Source organism: Zootoca vivipara, chromosome 10, assembly GCF_965207765.1.
Source record: "Zootoca vivipara chromosome 10, rZooViv2.hap1.1, whole genome shotgun sequence".
NCBI lineage: Eukaryota > Metazoa > Chordata > Lepidosauria > Squamata > Lacertidae > Zootoca > Zootoca vivipara.
Genome location: NC_142593.1, coordinates 16,188,413 through 16,207,539, shown reverse-complemented (window position 1 = coordinate 16,207,539; position 19,127 = coordinate 16,188,413). Strand labels below are relative to the sequence as shown.

The 19,127-nt window shown below is 41.4% G+C and overlaps 1 protein-coding gene across 3 annotated transcripts in view; it reads left to right on the top strand.

Annotated features, from left to right (window-relative positions):
* PRDM6 (PR/SET domain 6) overlaps window positions 1–19,127 on the top strand; it is a 100,374-nt gene that overhangs the window by 1,736 nt on the left and 79,511 nt on the right. The gene's annotated exons all lie outside the window — the stretch shown is intronic.

Here is a 19,127-nt window from a genome sequence, read left to right as displayed (position 1 = left end):
ACTACTACTACTACTACTACTATTAATAATAATATTAATATTAAGTCCTTGACTCAAAACTAAGCCCTGCTTAGTCACAGAGATTTTGTGTGCATGAGATTGCAGCCTAAATTAAGGGCACCCCAAGCAGAATTGGTCATCCAACACACGCAGACTCTCCTAGAATTACCGGTAATAATTGGAACTAAATAAAACACTTCAAGATGCGGCCTTTAGGCGCCTTCTCGTTGCAGAATGTCCCCCAGTGATCGCTGGGAAACTTTGAAACTTCCCCCAAAGTCTGAAGAGCACACACTCCGAAATAAGTCCCACTCCCAACAACGGGGCATTGCCAAGGCAGGACTTTGTGGTCGTCTGAAGGACTTTGCGCTAGAGCAGGATTGGAGAGTGACCGGCTGCATACCAAATGTTTTCTAGAACTTTACTGAAAATAGGGTGGTTGTTGTTGTCTTTAAAAATTGAACATCTTTTATTTTAATATTGTGTGAAAAGCTAAAATGCGTGGAATATGTTTTTCCTACATTGAGGGGGGGGGGAGTTTTGCTTTTTATAAGGGAACTGCTTTCTTTGCCCCTTTAGAAATACCGTACCCTTTCCCCTTCGGCCCTTGTGCATATCAGTAGCACAACGCCACTGGGTTTGCCTTCCCAGCGTCAAAGGCGAGGCACGTTCGTTCCATAGGAAGTTTGTTTTCAAAAGTATAAATGTCAAAAGCCTAATTGGGTGTCAAAACCAATATGCTATGGGGGATTTCAGAATTACTGAAACCGCCACAGTGACCTTAAAATAAAACAAAACAGGGGAGTCGAAAAGCCCACCTTCGTGAGATTTAGGCTGCAACCTCATGCACACTTACCCTGGTGTAAGTTTAAACGGAGTAGGGCTTATTTTTCAGTAGACACATCTAGGATTGCCCTGTTACTTTTCTTTCTTGAAGTGTGGATTTGACCAAATACCCTTTCCCCAATGACAGCATGTTCCTTTACTTGTACGCCTTTGGAATTGCTTAGAATCTTTTCTGCTGTCTTAAATAACATTCATAGCTGCCAAGTTTTCCCTTTTCTCGCGAGGAAGCCTATTCAGCATAAGGGAAAATCCCTGTAAAAAAGGGATAACTTGGCAGCTATGATAACATTATGTATTATTATTGGCATAGTTACCAGCAATCAACCTTATCAATAGCACATGTGTAGCTTATAAACACTATTTCTCCTGGTGAAATAAGTTTTTTTTAGAAAGTATTTTTGTAGTTTCACGAAATATGGTTAAACATTAATATTTGCACTTGAATGAACTTACAACCGATCCTCACACTATTTGTATGAAAACAAATGCTATGAAAACGAGGAGATTTGGAGTAAATGTGCTTTGGGATGAAAGAGGCAAGCGCAGAGACTTTGCAAGGACTGGCGGAAAGAAAACCGCAACTTGTTTAAGCAGAAGTGCTTGCATTCTAAACCTTGCTGAACCTGGACGTAAATGGGCTGGAAATCGGTTTAAACATAAATAGTCCGGTTTAACTTGTCAGTGCATGGAGCAGGAAAAATGCAATTTCAATGTAATTTAGAAAGTTTTTATATATTTTTTCCAACGAGTTGAGGAAACTTCCCAGTGCTAATAGTAACGCGGGTGGTTCTTTTTAATTGAAACAATGTCACGAAACACAGAGTTCCTTAGCAATAAGCCGCACTGAATTTACTTCTGTGTATTTTGAATCTGGCGAGGATCCGTCGGATCCTATGCACTTTTACTCGGAAGTAAGGACCACTGGTTTCAGCGCGGATTAAGCCCAGGTGAGTATTCATAGGACCAGAGCCCTGCATCAACATCCTCCTGCTTACTCGGCCTCAGAAACCCTAAACGATGCTACCAAGATCTGGCAGGTATAGGATTGCAGCCTTACAGCGCAATCCTATATGCATGTTTCCCCAGATGTGAGCCCCATGGAGTTCAATGGGGCTTACTCTCCAGTTGCAAGCGTGTTTAGGATTGCAGCCGGAACCTTTCACATTAAATGTGACATTTAACAGCAAAGTGGGTTTTCGGTTCGCCCCGGTGTCGCAAAGCGCAAAGGTTTCGCGATCCCGCTCATGGACTGTGGGATACCTGAGCGATTCAACGCATCGTTTGCCTCCAGAGCCGACGCAGCCCGTGTTTTCTCGGGCGGAGAGAGAGAGAAAATCTGCTCCCATAAATTACAGACTCATAAATTAATGGGCTCTGAAACGCGCTTTTAATGGCCTACAGTACGCGGCTTACTTTTCAGAGACAGAGCTCGGTAAATCTAGAAGATAAAGGGCTTGCAAAAGCGCAGGAAAGGTAAAACAAAGGGTGACCTCAGAAAGGGCAGGGCTGCTGAGCCAATTCGTGCTTCCCTCCCCAGCACTTAGAGAAAGAGCTTTGTAAAGGCCAGCGGTAAATTACTCCACGTGGTCCACGCGGGATCGCGACGCTGCGAGGAACTGTCGGATTTGCTGGCGACCGCAGCTCCACGCGGGTTCAAGCCCTGTCGTGCCAAGGAACTGGAGCGCGCCTAGTTCTAGGCTGGGCTCCTAATCTGCTCCACAACCCCAATGAGCCCGTCCCGATTTCTTTGGAAGCAGCGCCGAACTGAGTTCCTTCCCAGTTTCAAACGCACAACCTCAGGGTTTGCCCAGACCATCTCGCCCGAGCTCCAAGGGCTCGGGGCTGTGTCGAGGGGTGGTGGGTCGAGCCTATTGTTAGTGAGCCCGCCTGTTTCTCCTCTCCCCCCCCCACCCCTCCACCCCCTGGATGTGCCACAAAACCCTCTTCCCACGCGTCTTGTGGTCTGGTATCTCTCGTTTCTGTCTGAGAACTGAAGTGGTGCCTTTCCAGAGTTCACAAATAAGGAGAGGAGGATCCTTTTCAGAGGATATGGGGACGGTCAAAAGATAAAAGGATTCGGCACGGGAAAGTGAAGATCCTTGGCCAGAGAGTGGTTTGGGACTAGTTTTGATTTGCAGCGGAGATCGCTGGGCTATGGAAGCAGTTATTTGGCCAGGGATGACTGCAGCAGAGGCTAAAGAGAATCATAGAACTGTAGTCCAGCTCACATTAATGCGCCTTTGGAGTTCTTTTCACAGGCTGCTGGTTGTGGAGAGTTGGTTTTGCTTTGCAATTTCGCGCGCCTCCTGTTTTGAATGTGCCCATTGGCTAGCTGTACACGCGACGTGCCCGCCGTAACAGCATGCACAAGTGACGCATTCTACACTAAAGCGAGCTCTCAGCCCTCATCTTGTGAAAGCGCGCTGGTTTTTGGAACGGGTTCCCGAAATTCTGAAGTTCTGCGCCAGAAACATAGCAGATCTGGAAGGGTGGGGGTGGGAAGTACGGAACACGATGACCTGTTGGAGTTGATTTTAGCTCCATTTGTCCGACCTCGCCTCCCATTAATTTCATGTTGATTGACCAGAAACTCTCTCACATTATTTAAAAAGTGGAGAGTCCAGTAAATTAAAAATGCACAGTTTGCCCTTGTAATCGAACTACGGCAAGTTATTGGATTTTGCACTCTTATCTGAAGCACATATACACATTTCCATGGGTCTCTTGTCCACTGAAGGTTCCAAGTAACGATAGCAGACTCAGCCTCACTGGGCCCAAGTCGTTTGGCTTAACTGGGACACCTAACTCGATGCTGGTAAACCTTGTTCAGTCCAGATGCCCTGTGGTCCGAATATGTACCATAATTTTAAAGGATAATGAAGTTTGTGTCGGAGACATATAGCTTGCTGCACTGTATCTCACATAACCAGATTCCGTCAACCTTTGACTATCATTATGACTAATATCGACATATGCTAATTGCAAATGGAATAATGCAGAAGACTATTAGTTTCCCCTGAATATCTTTTATTGTATAGTACTGTTTTAAAAGTCATAAAGTAGAGATGATGAGCATCCTAGTGTGAGAATACCTGTGGACATTCCGATATGTACCACGAATGGCTATTTTTTTCTGAATTCATATTGTGCCTAAATGTAAAGCAAAATATTCTACTTTTTCACTGTGTGTTCTGTTTGGGTAGAGTAGGTTTTAACTAATTTAGGACTCCTCAATCACAGATATAGATTATTTGAAAGAATATTCAATAGGTACTAGCCAGGAGTCAATTTTCAAAGAGGATCTGTTTGAGGGTATTTTTTTTAAGGGGAAAAAAAGGAAAAGTGATTTATGTTATTGTTTCAAGTGGAGACATTTCTAGCTAATAAATTGTCACAGTCTGACTCATTAGGATTGGAAATCAAATGGGATTTTGCTTAAATAAAGCGGCAGTTGTGCATTTTAATGGCTAGATTCACGCCTATGAGACCAAGTTAGGGCGTTTTCACGCCTGAAGCTTGTATTGGTCTTAAAGGCGACTGCCAAATAAATCTGTCTTCGCCAGAATGCGCCTTCCACTTTAAACCTCTTTTCAAGCTTCTATCTTGTATGAACAAACTTCACACGAGGCACAAAAAGAGGCTCAAATGCTTTTTGTGGTCATGTGTGATATGCCAGATTTTTTTTTTTTACTGAAGGCTGACATTCAAATCAAATAACTCCAGCTGGGATTTGACGTCAAAGTCTTTGAAATGTCTCGCTCCTACTCACTTTAGGGGGTAAATGTTTCGATTCTTACCTATTTTTAATTCATTTTTAAATCTCGTGACGTGAAGAATAAAGGATGAAACCTACTCCGCATTAATTAATTCGGAATGGAACTATGACAGTGATTTTGGGTTTGAGGCGACATGATCTTTAGGATCGCAACAGAGACCAGTGTTTTATGTCCTTACGCTGCATCTTTCGGAACTGGAGGTGGCGCGCCTCTTCTTCCTCCCTTGCATTGAAACGCCGACAACAAAGAAAAGGATCTTTCTGACCCCAGCTGCTCTGAATCGTGTCAAACTAATGCAAGAGAGCAGTTGTATTGTCCGTCCTATTGGATCGAACGACAGGAGCGTTTGCCCGCAGCAACGCTCTGCGAAATGTGGACCGTCCCCTGCCTTTTACGTTTTAAATCCGCATTTTCCCAAATTGCTACTAACGCCTCTGATTTAGCTACTTTCCATCATTCGTTTCGCCGGCGGCGGCAGCAGCAGCACCCTTAAAGAGAGCAGCTCGCGGCCCATATATTAGATTGAGGTTAGAAAAGGTGGTGACTGTTTATTTAAGGTGATAAAATGGTCCATCAGCAGTAATCTCCATCGATATGTGCCACAAGGAGATGAAGGATGAGGGGACAAGGCACAATTAATTGCCCTATAGTTTTGTAGGAGAGAGTGGAGGCAATGCGGCCCTCGCTTCGATCTCCTCTCCCAAAGCCCATTCATCATCTGCACATTGTATATGGGGCTCCCCCAGGGCCAAGGGGGTGGCAAGGTTTATCTACACACAATATTCTCGTAACCTTCTGATACCTGACACCGAAATTTAATTCATTCATACGCGCGATCGAAGGAGGCGAGATACACACACAAAATACACACGCGCTCTATCCACACGCATTTCCCCAGCATATCACATGGCTTCGCACAAAAGCCGCTTGAATCGTGGTCTCTCCTCTTCTCATTCATTTCCCTTCCCTTATCCCCCCCCCCCGCCCCAGTAAAACAACTACGGTAAGAAACTAATCAGATGGTTCCTACTACAGTATATATGCACACACTTAAACGGAGGCAGTGGCGTGGCAAGCGCGCAATGGACCCCCCCACCCCCACCCCCGTTAAGCATACTGTAATGATTTAATTTCCTGAAATGGGAAGGCTCACTTATGTTAAAATTGCTTCTCTACATTGCAAATCATCAGCATTTATTTTGATATGCATAACAGTGCCCACCAAAACTTCTCTTACAAAACTTCTCTTGTGTGAGCTACAGTACTCGGATTTGGAGAGAACCCGTCTAATCAACCGCACCTGATGGGCAGCCCGATCAGTCGGTACGGCGGAGGAGGCTCATAATAAAACAGGGCAGATAACTCCCCGCTAGATAACCGACCTTTTCAGCCCAGGGGTGCTGACTTGAATAAAATATTGGGTGGTGGTGGTAATAATCACATAATCAAATATTAGGGGAGAGGTGATAATCGCTCCGCATAATCGATCACAAGAGGCGGCGCGCGCGCACTATTTTTTTTGGGGGGGGGCTCACATATTTCATGGGGGGCCTCCTATGGATCTCTTTATTCTTTCCTGGGAAAACGTGAATTTTGCATCGCCCATGAGATTCAGGGATCTCTTTAGGATTAGATCTACACCACCTGCGCTCTCCCCCTTCCCTGCCTGCGCGCTGCTTCCGCGGCAGGCCACGAAGCGGGGAAGCACCTGGGGCTCAGGTGGCCAAGAGCAGCTTGACCTATAAGGACCACGTGGCGCCGCCTCCGCCTCCAACGCGCATTCGGCGCGCTCCTCGCGCGGAGTGACTGAGGGAGAAGCCGAGCCGCCTTTCCGGGGTCCCTTCTTCGCCCCTGGGCCGCTGAGCCGGGCGACAGAGTTTCCCCTCTGAGGGCGTTTCTTCGGGCGGCGCACAGAAGGGCACGAGGGCGTCCCCAAGAGGAGCCCAAAGGAAGGCCTGTTTCCCTCGAAAAAGCAGGCCTTGCTTGCGTTTGGGCCTCCGAAGAGGCCTAGTGACTCGGCTTTCCTGACTCTCTTTCAGGTAATGGGACTCCTCCTCAGGTTTCCCAGAACGGGCCTCCCTTTCCCGGCTATGTGGGGCGACACACTGGGGTGCCTCTTTGCCGCCACCCCCAATCTTTTTATTATTTTTATTTCCCCTCGCCCTCTTTTTCACATCAGTACAACAGCACGAGGCGCAAAATGGAGAAGACTTTTTAAACCACAGGTAAAGCGGCAAGCCGTAGGCTCTGTGTTTTAACCCACAACGCCACCTGCGTACCAAAACCACAGGTACATAATAATAATAATAATAATAATAATAATAATAATAATAATAATAAATTAATTTATTATTTATACCCCGCCCATCTGGCTGGGTTTCCCCAGCCACTCTGGGCGGCTTCCAACAGAATATTAAAATACAATAGTCCTTCAAACATTAAAAGCTTCCCTAAACAGGGCTGCCTTCAGATGTCTCCTAAAAGTCTGGTAGTTGTTCTTTCCACCACCTACATCTGGTGGGAGGGTTGACCTGTTATAAGGTTTGTGTAGGTGTAGGATAATTGCTTTTTTTAGATGTTCAGGGGATGTTGGCCAACCTTGGGCCCCTTCAGACGTAACTTGAATATCAAATTATAAATAAATATCAAACACCCGCAAGTGCAAAATATCAAAGAATAAGAAAATGTTGGGTTCCTGTAGTTATTAGCTGGTAATGCGTTATTACATTGCCGTCCGATGGTACCTGAAAACTTTGGGTGGTTTGTAATTGCAAAAAACAATATTGTTGTATGTAGTTGTTAGTCAAGTCATGTATAGGAAAAAGGAAAAACCCATCCCAGATCACAAAGTCCTTTTGAAACTTCCTCAGTTTCAGAAGTTGGTTGGTGATAATGATATTCAGGGTGGGGACTCCTGTTTGAGAAATAATAATTAAAAAAAAAAGCGTCCTTGAAGGCTTGGGTTTTTTTTTCATTTACAAGTGATTTATTGTGATTTTTGGAGTCATAGTTTTTCAACGAAATATTAGCAAGTGAAAATACCCTAGAGGTATGAATTGCAAATTAAATCTCTATAATTATCTTGCCATTTTTTGACTACAAGACACATTTCTGGAGATAATCTTGAGTTAACACAGCTAGTACAGAAAACTTATTTGTTAATAAATTGAAAGGCAGGCTAGCCTCAAAGTTTACCTCTTACATAGGGCAGGACTTTGGGAGAGAGGGAAGTTGTTCGGTTTAAGAATTGGACAGTTTGTGGCAAATTGTTTTCAACTTGGCTGTTCAGAAAAGTTGTACAGTACATACAATCAGGAGTATGTGTTTGAAGTTGGGGAGCGCTGAGTACAATTCATAAAAAATAAATGAACTCATGACACTCTTTGGCTGCTATTTTTGGGTGGGATTCAATCACATTCAGGTTGTGAAGTTATAGTTGATGGTTATAGTCTTGGCAACAAATCTGCTTCCCCAAAAGATCAGACTTTTAGGAATAAGGAAATTGACACCAAGGTTACAGGTTCGATCCCCGTATAGGACAGCTGCATATTCCTGCATTGCAGGGGGTCAGACTAGATGATGCTCAGCATCCCTTCCAACTCTACAATTCTATGACAAGTAAAGGCACTGGAGTAATACTTTTTGATTGCAGCATCAGTTAACTGCGCTGCAAACAAGTCAGAATATATTCTCAATTAACAAGTTCTCTCATGAATATGAAGTGCTAGGTATTTGCTTTCTGTGACTAGTGAATAGCAACTTCTTTATCATCACGTTTTAGCAAAATTATCCAGGGTAAAGGAATATGCATGCATACTATCAACAAGGGGGAAATGCACAAAGAATACATTAGTGGCCGTAGGTCAAAGATTTACAGTATCCTGGACCTAAGGGCACCTATGCATTTCTTACTTTTTAAAGACAAATTCAGATTTCTTTTGAGCAGCATGGCACATTATCAAGAGGTAACTGGAACACTCTTTTCTTGTTTTCATTTTTTATGGCTTTCACTTTGCTTTCACTCCTTAGTATTGTATTTATGTTTAGTACAGTGGTACCTCGGTTTATGAACACAATTGGTTCTGGAAGTCTGTTCATAAACTGAAGCGTTCATAAACTGAAGTGAACTTTCCCATTGAAAGTAATTGAAAGTGGATTAATCCGTTCCAGACGGTCCGTGGAGTAACCGTTCATAAACTGAAGCGAACTTTCCCATTGAAAGTAATGGAAAGTGGATTAATCCGTTCCAGACGGGTCCGCGGAGTACTTAAACTGAAGCGTTCATAAACTGAAACATGGGTGTAATTGGTTCCGGAAGTCTGTTCATAAACTGAAGCGTTCATAAACTGAAGCGAACTTTCCCATTAAAAGTAATGGAAAGTGAATTAATCCGTTCCAGATGGGTCCGTGGCGTTCATAAACCGAAAATTCATAAACCGAGGTGTTCATAAACCGAGGTTCCACTGTACCGTGTTAAAGTTCAGCTAGTGAAAATCAGATTGCCCAATTCGGGCAGAGCTAGATGATACTTGAAACGTGTGGTTGCATTTCATATCTTGGGGGTTTTTTTTTGTTAGCTTGTTTTAAAAAAGAAAGAATAGACACAGGGGCAGATCAGCTGAAAAACTGTAGGAAGACAGGTCACCAGAAACAGCTCAAGTGAGAAGGTCTAAATCTGGCATGGGGAACCTATGGGTCCTTCAGATATTGTTGATCTCCAACTCGCAGCAGCCCAGCCAGGATGGCCAATGGTGAGGGATGATTGGAGTAGAAATCCAGTAATATCTAGTTGGGGGGAGGTTCTCCACCCTTACTCTATAGCAGGCATAGGCAAACTCGACCCTCCAGATGTTTTGGGACTACAACTCCCATCATCCCTAGCTAACAGGACCGGTGGTCAGGGATGATGGGAATTGTAGTCCCAAAACATCTGGAGGGCCGAGTTTGCCTATGCCTGCTCTATAGCTATGTCAAGAACAGACACTTCTTGTCTAACACAGTTCCCATGCAGTTTTGTCTTACAAAAATGCATACTTGTGAAAACTAAAGGAGGAATCGCTGATCATCTGATCCTATTGATGCTTTATATAAAAATACCAAGGTTGTTTTGGGAGGCATGATTGAAGGTTTCATTTTGTTTCAGAAGCCGTCTTGCCCCAGATGTCTGACCCTGAATGTTTCCAAAAAGTTGTGTACCCAGTTTTATTAAAAGTAGGAATTGTTCGTGCCCCAAGATGTGATATTGTTTTGTATATTTTGTTTAGTTTTAGCTTCATATTTTATGTACGTTTAAGATAACCTGGCTTTTTGTGTTGAAAAAACTCAACCATCTTTTGCTCAAGGTTTGTGTGAGTTAGAAATGAAGTAAATATATAGATTTCAACCAACTCTTTAGTGTTGAGCAGTTATACAAACTGTTCCAGTGTCTATTAAAAATTTACCCATAAAATTCATTTAAACTTCACAGATGGGACTGAATTGAATTTGCTTTAGTTAATACATAATGTACCGTATAAGACACCCCCTACTTTTGAGGACCCCAAATTTAGAAAATGGGCATATGCACTATCCGTGTATAAGACACCCCCAGATTTTTAACCTTATTTTAAAGTAAAAAAACCTAGTCTTACACACGGAAAAGTATGGTTAATATAAAATACACACTGAGTAAAAATGTGTGTTTGATTTTGCTTTCTTTCTTACCCTGACAACATTCACACATGGTATGAAAGAAACTCAAAAATGTAATTTTTTTTTGAAATTTTTGTGTAGTATGTGAAAATGCTTGATTGTGTATGTTGCCATAGATTAGCTGACTTTTGTATAACACAACTTTAGATGCCAAACGCTTTAAGATTTAGTGAGTGGTTGGCTCGTTGCATAGCAGTATCACAAGTATTTTCCAAAGGCAGATTGGGTGCTGGTTTCCCTGCACTGAGCTGAGGGGTGACTGCAGGGCATCACAACTATGATGTAATGCACATGCAGAACAGAAGGTGAGAGGTTGGGGGGGGCGCGCCAAAGTTTGACCTCACACAGGGAGCTGCTGAAATTCAAGACCAAAGGCCGCCCGTATATTTAGATGTTTTTATTTTTATTGGATGATGGTCTTTATGTACTGTATTGTTGAAAATTGACTGTTGGATTTGAGACTATTTACTGCTATTTATTTGTGCAGGTATGTTCGAATAGTTAAATAACAGATAACACAAGGCATTCCTTGTTTGTGAAATTGGGACGGTAGAGAAACACATTTTAAGACGGAAGGGATAAAACTATTAATGGATAAGAGAAGTTAACATATTTTAAAGGTAAAGGTACCCCTGACCGTTAGGTCCAGTTCAGGTCATGTGGTCAGCATGACTAAGCCGCTTCTGGCGAACCAGAGCAGTGCACGGAAACGCCGTTTACCTTCCTGCCGGAGTGGTACCTATTTATCTACTTGCACTTTGACATGCTTTTGAACTGCTGGGTGGGCAGAAGCTGGGACCGAACAATGGGAGCTCACCTCGTCGCGGGGATTCGAACCACCAACCTTCTGATCGGCAAGCCCTAGGATCAGGGGGTTAGACCACAGCGCCGGCCGCTTTATTAGTTTTATTAGTAGCCAATTCAATGACTTCTAGTGTTGTTGGGTTGTTTTTAAACAAAAAGCACTGGCCAACAATAATGACTTCTATATATATTCTTATTGTAAAACCTTGCCGGTGGGAAGCTCAGTGGAGAGCACCTGCCTTGCGTGCAGAAGGTCTCAGCTTCAATTCCCAGTATCTCTAGGTAAGGCTGGAAGAGAACCCTGCCTGAAACCCTGGAGAGCTACTGGCAGTTGGTGAAACAGCACTGAGCTAGATGGACCGAATGGGTCTGACTCAAATTATGTGGGGTCCAATCCACCTATTGTTTTTAATTCTGACATAGTTGTTATGCTGCGTTTCTAAGCAGTAAAGTATGTAGCACAAAAGTTTGTATGTTTACTGAGAAGTAACTTACACTGAGTTCAGTCAGACTTGAGTTTGGTGGATTGCAGCAGTCCTTTCTTGGAAGTAAAGCCTGCTGAACTCCATGGGATTTACTTCTGAGTAAGCATGCTCGGAATCATTGTGCATATCAAGAACAATTTTTTATTGTCATTAACTGCTATGATCTCTGTTGAGGAAGTGTAATGTTTACTGCATCCAGTTAATTAATTGATTAATTGGTAAAAAAACACGACAGTTAATCGACTAAAAACCTCTAATTCACTGACAACCCTAATGTATTTGGGTTTTTGTTTTGATTTGTTTACAACTGATTCTTCCTAAGAGGATCATGTAAGAAACCTTTGTTAACAGTTCCCCCAGGAAATGATAAATTTTCTCTCTCTTTTCATTCTCCTATTGACACAATGTGGGGATTTAAGGAAGAATAATGTGAATTCCTTTTAAACATTTTGGGATATTCCCCACCACCACCAAGTGATCTTCGATCAAAATCCCCATTTGTTTATGCCAGTAATGCCAATTCACACCAGCAAAATTACTCTTGAAATAAATATATAGTGGTTCAAGGCTGCAATTCTATACACACTTACTTGGGAGTAAGCTCTATTGACCTCAGTGGGACTTACTTTTGAGTAGATATGAATAGGACTGTGCTGTAAGTGTAAATTCTTGCATGAGACTTTTGCAGTGCAATTCTGTCTACTCAGAAGTGAGTCTCATTCAGTTTAATGGGAACTTATCCCTAGGAAAGTGTGTGTATAGGATCGCAGCCTTAAAATGTACCATGAACCCCATTCAAATGCTTGAACTGCAACTTATTTCTTAATTTACAGAGTAATTTCCCCCCCGAAATAAAAGTTGCCACTATTTTATTGTCTATCCAATATATTGTGACAATCTTCTACCATTTCCTCTAGCTGATTAGGAGCCTGTTCAAAAAGCCTACTGAAGTAAACAGAACAGCTCCTTCTAGTTTCAAGAGTTAGTTCTGTAGTCAAGATACAGTGGTACCTCGGGTTAAGAACTTAATTTGTTCTGGCTGTCCGTTCTTAACCTGAAACTGTTCTTAACCTGAAGTACCACTTTAGCTAATGGGGCCTCCTGCTGCCGCTGCACTGCCACCGCACGATTTCTGTTCTCATCCTGAAGCAAAGTTCTTAACCCAAGTCTTGCCCATAGAGGCAAGTGGCGGGGGCACCAGGGCGCAAAGTTCTAGACGAGTTCTGGAGGGCGCCTGGGAAGAGGCGGAGGCTGGACACAGTGCCTCCTGGCATCAGCTCACTGCTCTCACCTGCCGTGCCGAAGCAGTGCCATGCCTGGAGCCTCTACCTGCCGTGGCCACCGCGGCATGGGCACCAGGGAAGAGGCGGAGGCTCCAGGCACGGTGCTGCTTCAGTGGGCGAGGGTGCCGTGCCCAGAGCCTCCGCTTCCCTGCGGTCAGCAACCCTGGGAAATGGGGGGGGGGAGCGCCAGAGGGATCTTTGAACCACGGCGCCAGATAGGCTTAAGATGGTCCTGAACCCAAGGTACTATTTCTGGGTTAGTGGAGTCTGTAACCTGAAGCGTCTGTAACCCGAGGTACCACTGTACAGGGAAGAAGCAGTTCCACATGTCTCTGACTCTTTGTTGCCCTTCATGACAGATCTTCTGAAAATATCAGACTTGTTCTGTTATTTATGTCAAAGTCACGGTAGCAATTTCACATGCACCTTAAGGAACCTCAATACAAATATTCTGGTTTCAAGATTCTTGGATTTCTCTACATCTAATTGCAAGTTTGGACTATTATAATTTTCTCTTGATAAATGCAGTTAATCAAATTGTGGCCTGTGTTGCAGTTTTCTCTTTATAAATGATTATTCATACAAACAGATAGATTGTTGATCTCTTCCTTTGTATCACTTTGTTTGCTTTGAAATGTAGCCCCCCCCCATTTCTATTTCCTTGGAAATGAGTCGTTTCTCCCTTTTCTTTTTTTAAAGGGAAATACTAATCTCTGTCCTGAGCAGTGTATAACATGTGTAGATTCTAGTTTCTTGTAAATGGACCAGGGAGCAGATAAATTGCACATCTTTCTGATCTGTATAGCTGTAGCCAAAAGGCTAATTGCACCATTTACACCAAATGTATTTTGTTTTTTTATTTTTTAAAAAAATCACATTGCAAAAAACAGTCTTTATACATCAGGTAAGGAGGCTGATTTCAGTGGAACAGACTTATACACTGTGCATGTTAGATTTAGATGTACATCTGTATAGTTTCTTAGTGCACACTGCTTAGAAGTAGTGTTAACTAAAATTAATACAATTTTTATCCATGCTATGAATTGTGTGATGCAAATTCTACTGAAGATAATAGGAGCTGCTACTTTACAGTGAGTGGGACTAGGCCACCTTACATTTAGTTTTCAATTAATCTGAATGAAATGTATGCATAAACTCATTTAGAGGTAGGCTTGATTCCTAAATACTTGAGCAGAACTATTTCAGTTACTTCCAAATAATGAATTTAGGATTTGAATGGTATGCTTTTTTAAAAAAATGGAACATGGTGGTCAGCATTTAAACAGCATTATAAATACTGGGGACACAATTAAAAATACTGTAAAATTCAGTTTTACAAACCTACTCTGAAATCAAGGCAAACATCTATTCAGAAGATAATTATGTACTCAGATAATCTTGGAATGCCTTTTGGAATATAGTAGAATTCAGCAAATTGTAAAGTTGGGTTTATATTACATCATGAGTAATGCTTGTTGCTTAGATAGTGTTCAGAGTAAATAGCCAAGACATTTATAATAATTTTATGACTATATATGCTAGCAATTCTGGCTACAGAAACCATGTCAGTCTTTCTGGATATGCAGTTTCAGTATAAATAAGGAAAATGCTTAAAGCAAGCACATTCTTTACATAAGTCAAGCAGATCACTCGTTTATTTGTTTATTTAACGTCTATTAGCATAGTTTCCACAGGTGGAATCTACTCTTAGAGCTGTGAAACAATTGGCATTTATGTAGTTACAGCCCCCCCCCAATTGTAATACAGTACTCATCTTTATTGTACAGGAAAGGAGCAAAGAGTCCCCCCAAAAGCTATTGATTCCAGCATGTATACCTATCTCATATTTTAATGTTTTATCAGAGGTTCTAAAACCCTCATGTATGTGTAAAAGTGAATGATGTTACATATCTCGTGGCAGAGTGCAGAAGTTTCAGCTTAAAGCTGCCTGGCTGGAGTAAAAAAGATGCTTTGGCTTCATTTAATTGAAGCTGTTCAGTAGACATGGTGTCTCCAAGAGAGCCATTAATAATCAGGAAGCTGGGAGGAGGTTACACATCTAAAAGATTGTCAGCAGGGAACAAATTATTCGAGAATCAAGGGTCTGCTCTGAAAAGTAACTGAAATCTTGATCAGTCATTTCCTAAATCTTAAGACTTTCCAACAAGGACCCCCCCCCCAGATTCATACAGTAAAGGAAATCCTAAACAGGCTATAATGAAAGGTTAGAGGGAGGGTTTTTTTGGGGGGGGAGAGAATGGTTACAAGTTTAGTTTTGGGGCTAGCCAGCATGAGTTCATTCTTTATAAGGAACAATCAATTGGGTTTATTATTGATTTTGCTTAAAGACGATTAGTATAAATCAAATGATAGTGCCAAGCTTTCCCTGACCCATGAAACCAGGCTCTGTTTTTATTTGTTTGAATTCTCTGAAACTCTGTTTATATGCTTTTATTCTATTCTTTTACTGGTTTTATGTTATATTTTTGTTTTAATGATATTGTTTATTGCTCTTATGTTGTATACTGATTAGAGATTTTTAAAACTATTAAGTGGTTCATAAATGCTTTCAAACAAATACTGTAAAATTGCATCCCCCCTCCCCATGGGGTAGGCTTACTTGAATTTCCACCCCTTTGTAGTGGAAAACATGTTATTGAGCTATTTTCCTATCTAGGATGGTGTCCACTCTGGGCTGCATCTTTCTCATCTCACATTTCAATTACAGTGCAGTCCACAAAACACTTAATTTTTTGCATGTGCTCCTCTGTCTTACACATACTTACTCAAAAGCAAATCGTATTGCTTTCAGAGGTGTAAGGATTGATGTAACCAAGTGGTATAGTTTATAGAAGGTAATGGAACTAAACCAGGGTTCAAGGATCCTGGTTTAATTGATTTCAGGATTGTAGTCTGGCATGTAGTAATGATACCACTAGCAAACAATTGTTCTTGGAACCAGGGCGGGTGTTATCATTAGGCCAACTAGGCAGCTGTGTAGAGTACAGACCTCAGAGGAGCGCAGTACTGACCTGGGGGGCACAGTTTTATACAGATTATTTTTTGTTATACTGTATAACAAAAAAAGGCTAACTTCAATTTCCAAAAAACGCATGTTTTGTAAAAATTATTCAATATATAATAATAAAATATCAGAAATTTATATTTTGAATAATGTTATCATTTCTACATGACATCAGTTTTTGAAAATCGAAGTTAGCAATTTTTTTTTGGTGGTGTAAGGCTTGCCTAGGGTGCAAAATAGCCTGATACCAGCACTGCTTGGAACATTTCTATGTCTGTGTGCTTTTTCAAATATATTTGTGTCATACCTGAAACAGGGTTTAACAAAAACAATGCATATATGTAGTGTTTATATGATATTTTCCAAACCACATCCTATGTAATATGCTTCCAAAATAAAAGGAATGGTCCATAGTTTGAATGTGTAGCGGATATTCAGTAGTGAGAAATTTTAGTTTTACACCTGTAAAACCATATCTACTACTCTATGAAATGAAAGGAAAAGGTTATGAGGGAAATAGGAAGAAAGTGTAGACAACAGCCTATCTCTTCTTCAGAAAACATTAAATAAATGCATGGAGCATTAATGCCACTTTTATCAGCGTTAGCTTCTGTGGTTTTCTACAGCACTAGGGAATATATCTGCCTGTATTAACAGGAATTATTATCTTGATCCAAAATAATTTCTAGGTACAAATAAAAGGATTTAAGTAAGCTTAAATTGCATTGAAGCCAACAGAATTAAAGTGATTTCAAGTAGTTCATCTGAGGATGGGATAGGATTGTATATAGGATTTATAATCCTTTTGACCACAGCCAAATGGCTTGTATCTCTGTGGGTTGGTTCATACATAATGTTTCTAGTCCAACAGATTATAGTTAGAGTGGGAGGAAAGCAATGAGTCTGAACGCTCTTTTTATGTTCTTTCATACACCTGGCTGCAGAAGTGACTTCATGATTTGTTAAATCACAGTTCGCTCAGGGTGTCTTGACCAGGAATTGTGTTTAAGTGCTGCCTGCAATCCAAGATTGCAGAACAATTTCAGTTGTAGGCAGTGCTTAAACTAGAGTTTGTCAGTTTGGATGCCTTGGGGAAATGATTTTTTCACAAACCAGAAAGTCTCCTCAGCTGGACATGTAAAGAAAGGAGGAAAGGAGGGAACACTCTCATCACTCATTCCTTCTTCAACTGACAATAGTTTGTTGGGCCAGCAATATTACACCTGAACCTGGCTTTTAGCTGGAATCCCTAACATACTCACTTGAAAGTATGTACCACTCCAAGTAGACCTAATACAGTACCAAGTGATTGTCCTGAATCTAAATAACTATGTCATAGAATCTTAGAATTGGAAGGTAACTAGTTGTTTGTGCCCAAGAATCATAGAATTGTAGAGTTGGAAGGGAACACAAGGGTGATCTAGTTAGTGTATCCTCTGCAATGCAGGAATCCTTTGCCCAATGTGGGGCTCAAACCCACAACCCTGAGATTAAGAGTCTTGTGCTCTATTAGCTGAGCTGTCCCAGCTTTGGGTTCACGTTTCTTGAACACTAGCACCCAGTGTCTCATGGCAAACTGCTGTTGAAACCTAGCACCTTAAAAAAGTAATATGTATAGAGATCTGCTGTTCAAAGAAAAAGTCAAAAATCCCATTTTGTATGCTGCAGTATACTTCAATCAGCTTTTTGGCCAAGGTGCTTAACAGCTGGAGGATAACTGTTTTACTTTGCTGCTTAATGCTGTATTCCTTGCATTTCAAAGGAATCTTCAAATTAACTGTAATATGTATATTCTGATTTACTGTTCATCTAGATGGTTGTAAAAAAAGCATGTAATTAATTATGAGCCTTTGAACAGTGATAAATTAACTTGAGCAGTGATAAATTGCACCTAGGTGCCATAATATACGTGTGTAAGTTATCAACTGCAGAAATAGACTCATAATCACATTGAATAGGTAGAAACTTTTTGTAGTTCTCTGAAAGATTCTTACACAATATACTGTATTGAAGTTTATCTAACATAGGAGGCAAGAAGGCCGTGACAGTCCTGCTGGGTTTATAACCTGTGGTTTTAGGCTGCTTACTTATTCCAGATTTGTGGTTTAGACCACCAAATCCCTAACCAACTGGTGAATATTTTTGTTTTATTTTTAGCTGCTGGATGTGTATGATGGAGAATTATCAGGGGGAAAGTAATTGCTGTGTAAATAATGTAGAACAAGTACTACTTTTTGAAAATATTTCTGGAAAAGAGTTGTCTGAAACCTTTAATTGTGTTATAATGTACAAAATGTGCCAGGAACTGTAATTGATTCAAAGGGATTCATTTTTATTTTAGTTGCAAAACATATTTCTGAGCATGAACTGTTCTCTTGAAAGTCCAGAACCTTCATGTAAAGAATATGTAAACCATTAACATGAAACGGAATAAAATGAAAACTTCTGTAGTCCTTTTTATTCATATAAGAAAAAAGTAAATTTTTAATGTATCATAGGGATGCTATGCATTAGTTACTGTATGTACACAACATTTTCTGGTGTCAGTAAAGATTAGAAACTTATTATAATACTGAACTGATATTGAAGGGGCTGATAATGGCACTATACTGTAAGTGGGGCATGCACATGGGGAACGAGCTCTGCTTGTACTTCAAGGCTTGTCCCTCACTCTCCTCCCCATGTGTGCCCCCTAAACCTGTTATAGGGGTTCCCCGAGCCTTCCAGGGCATGTTTAGGGAGTGCAGGAAGAAACTCCTATTGCATGAGCAGGTCTCATTCCGTGTGCACAGCTTAGTAGAATCCTACCCTGAAATAAGAACGGTCAAAGGTGTAGTTTCATGAATAGCTTGCCACTCATAATGTTGGCATAAACATAACATGCATTTATATTTTACTGTGGTCATGAGTAAACATTTATTCTGAAGTAATTGTGTGAAAATTATTTGACTAAAAGCCTTAAGTGAAATCATGGCTAGCGAAAACTTGGAGATTCGTATTTCTGTACCTTACCACAGTCACTACACATCTTATTTTCATGATAATTTCAATTAGTCACCATTGGTTTTGTCAGGGGGATTCCTTACAGGGACCCTCCCCCAGTCATCCTGACTAGCACTTCGCCCAGTGACAGCACTAGCAGCGGGTCAGGAGGAGGGAATGAGGAATGGAGCAGGGTGAAGAGAGGGCTCTCAGACCCAGCTGGCCAGAGGGGGAA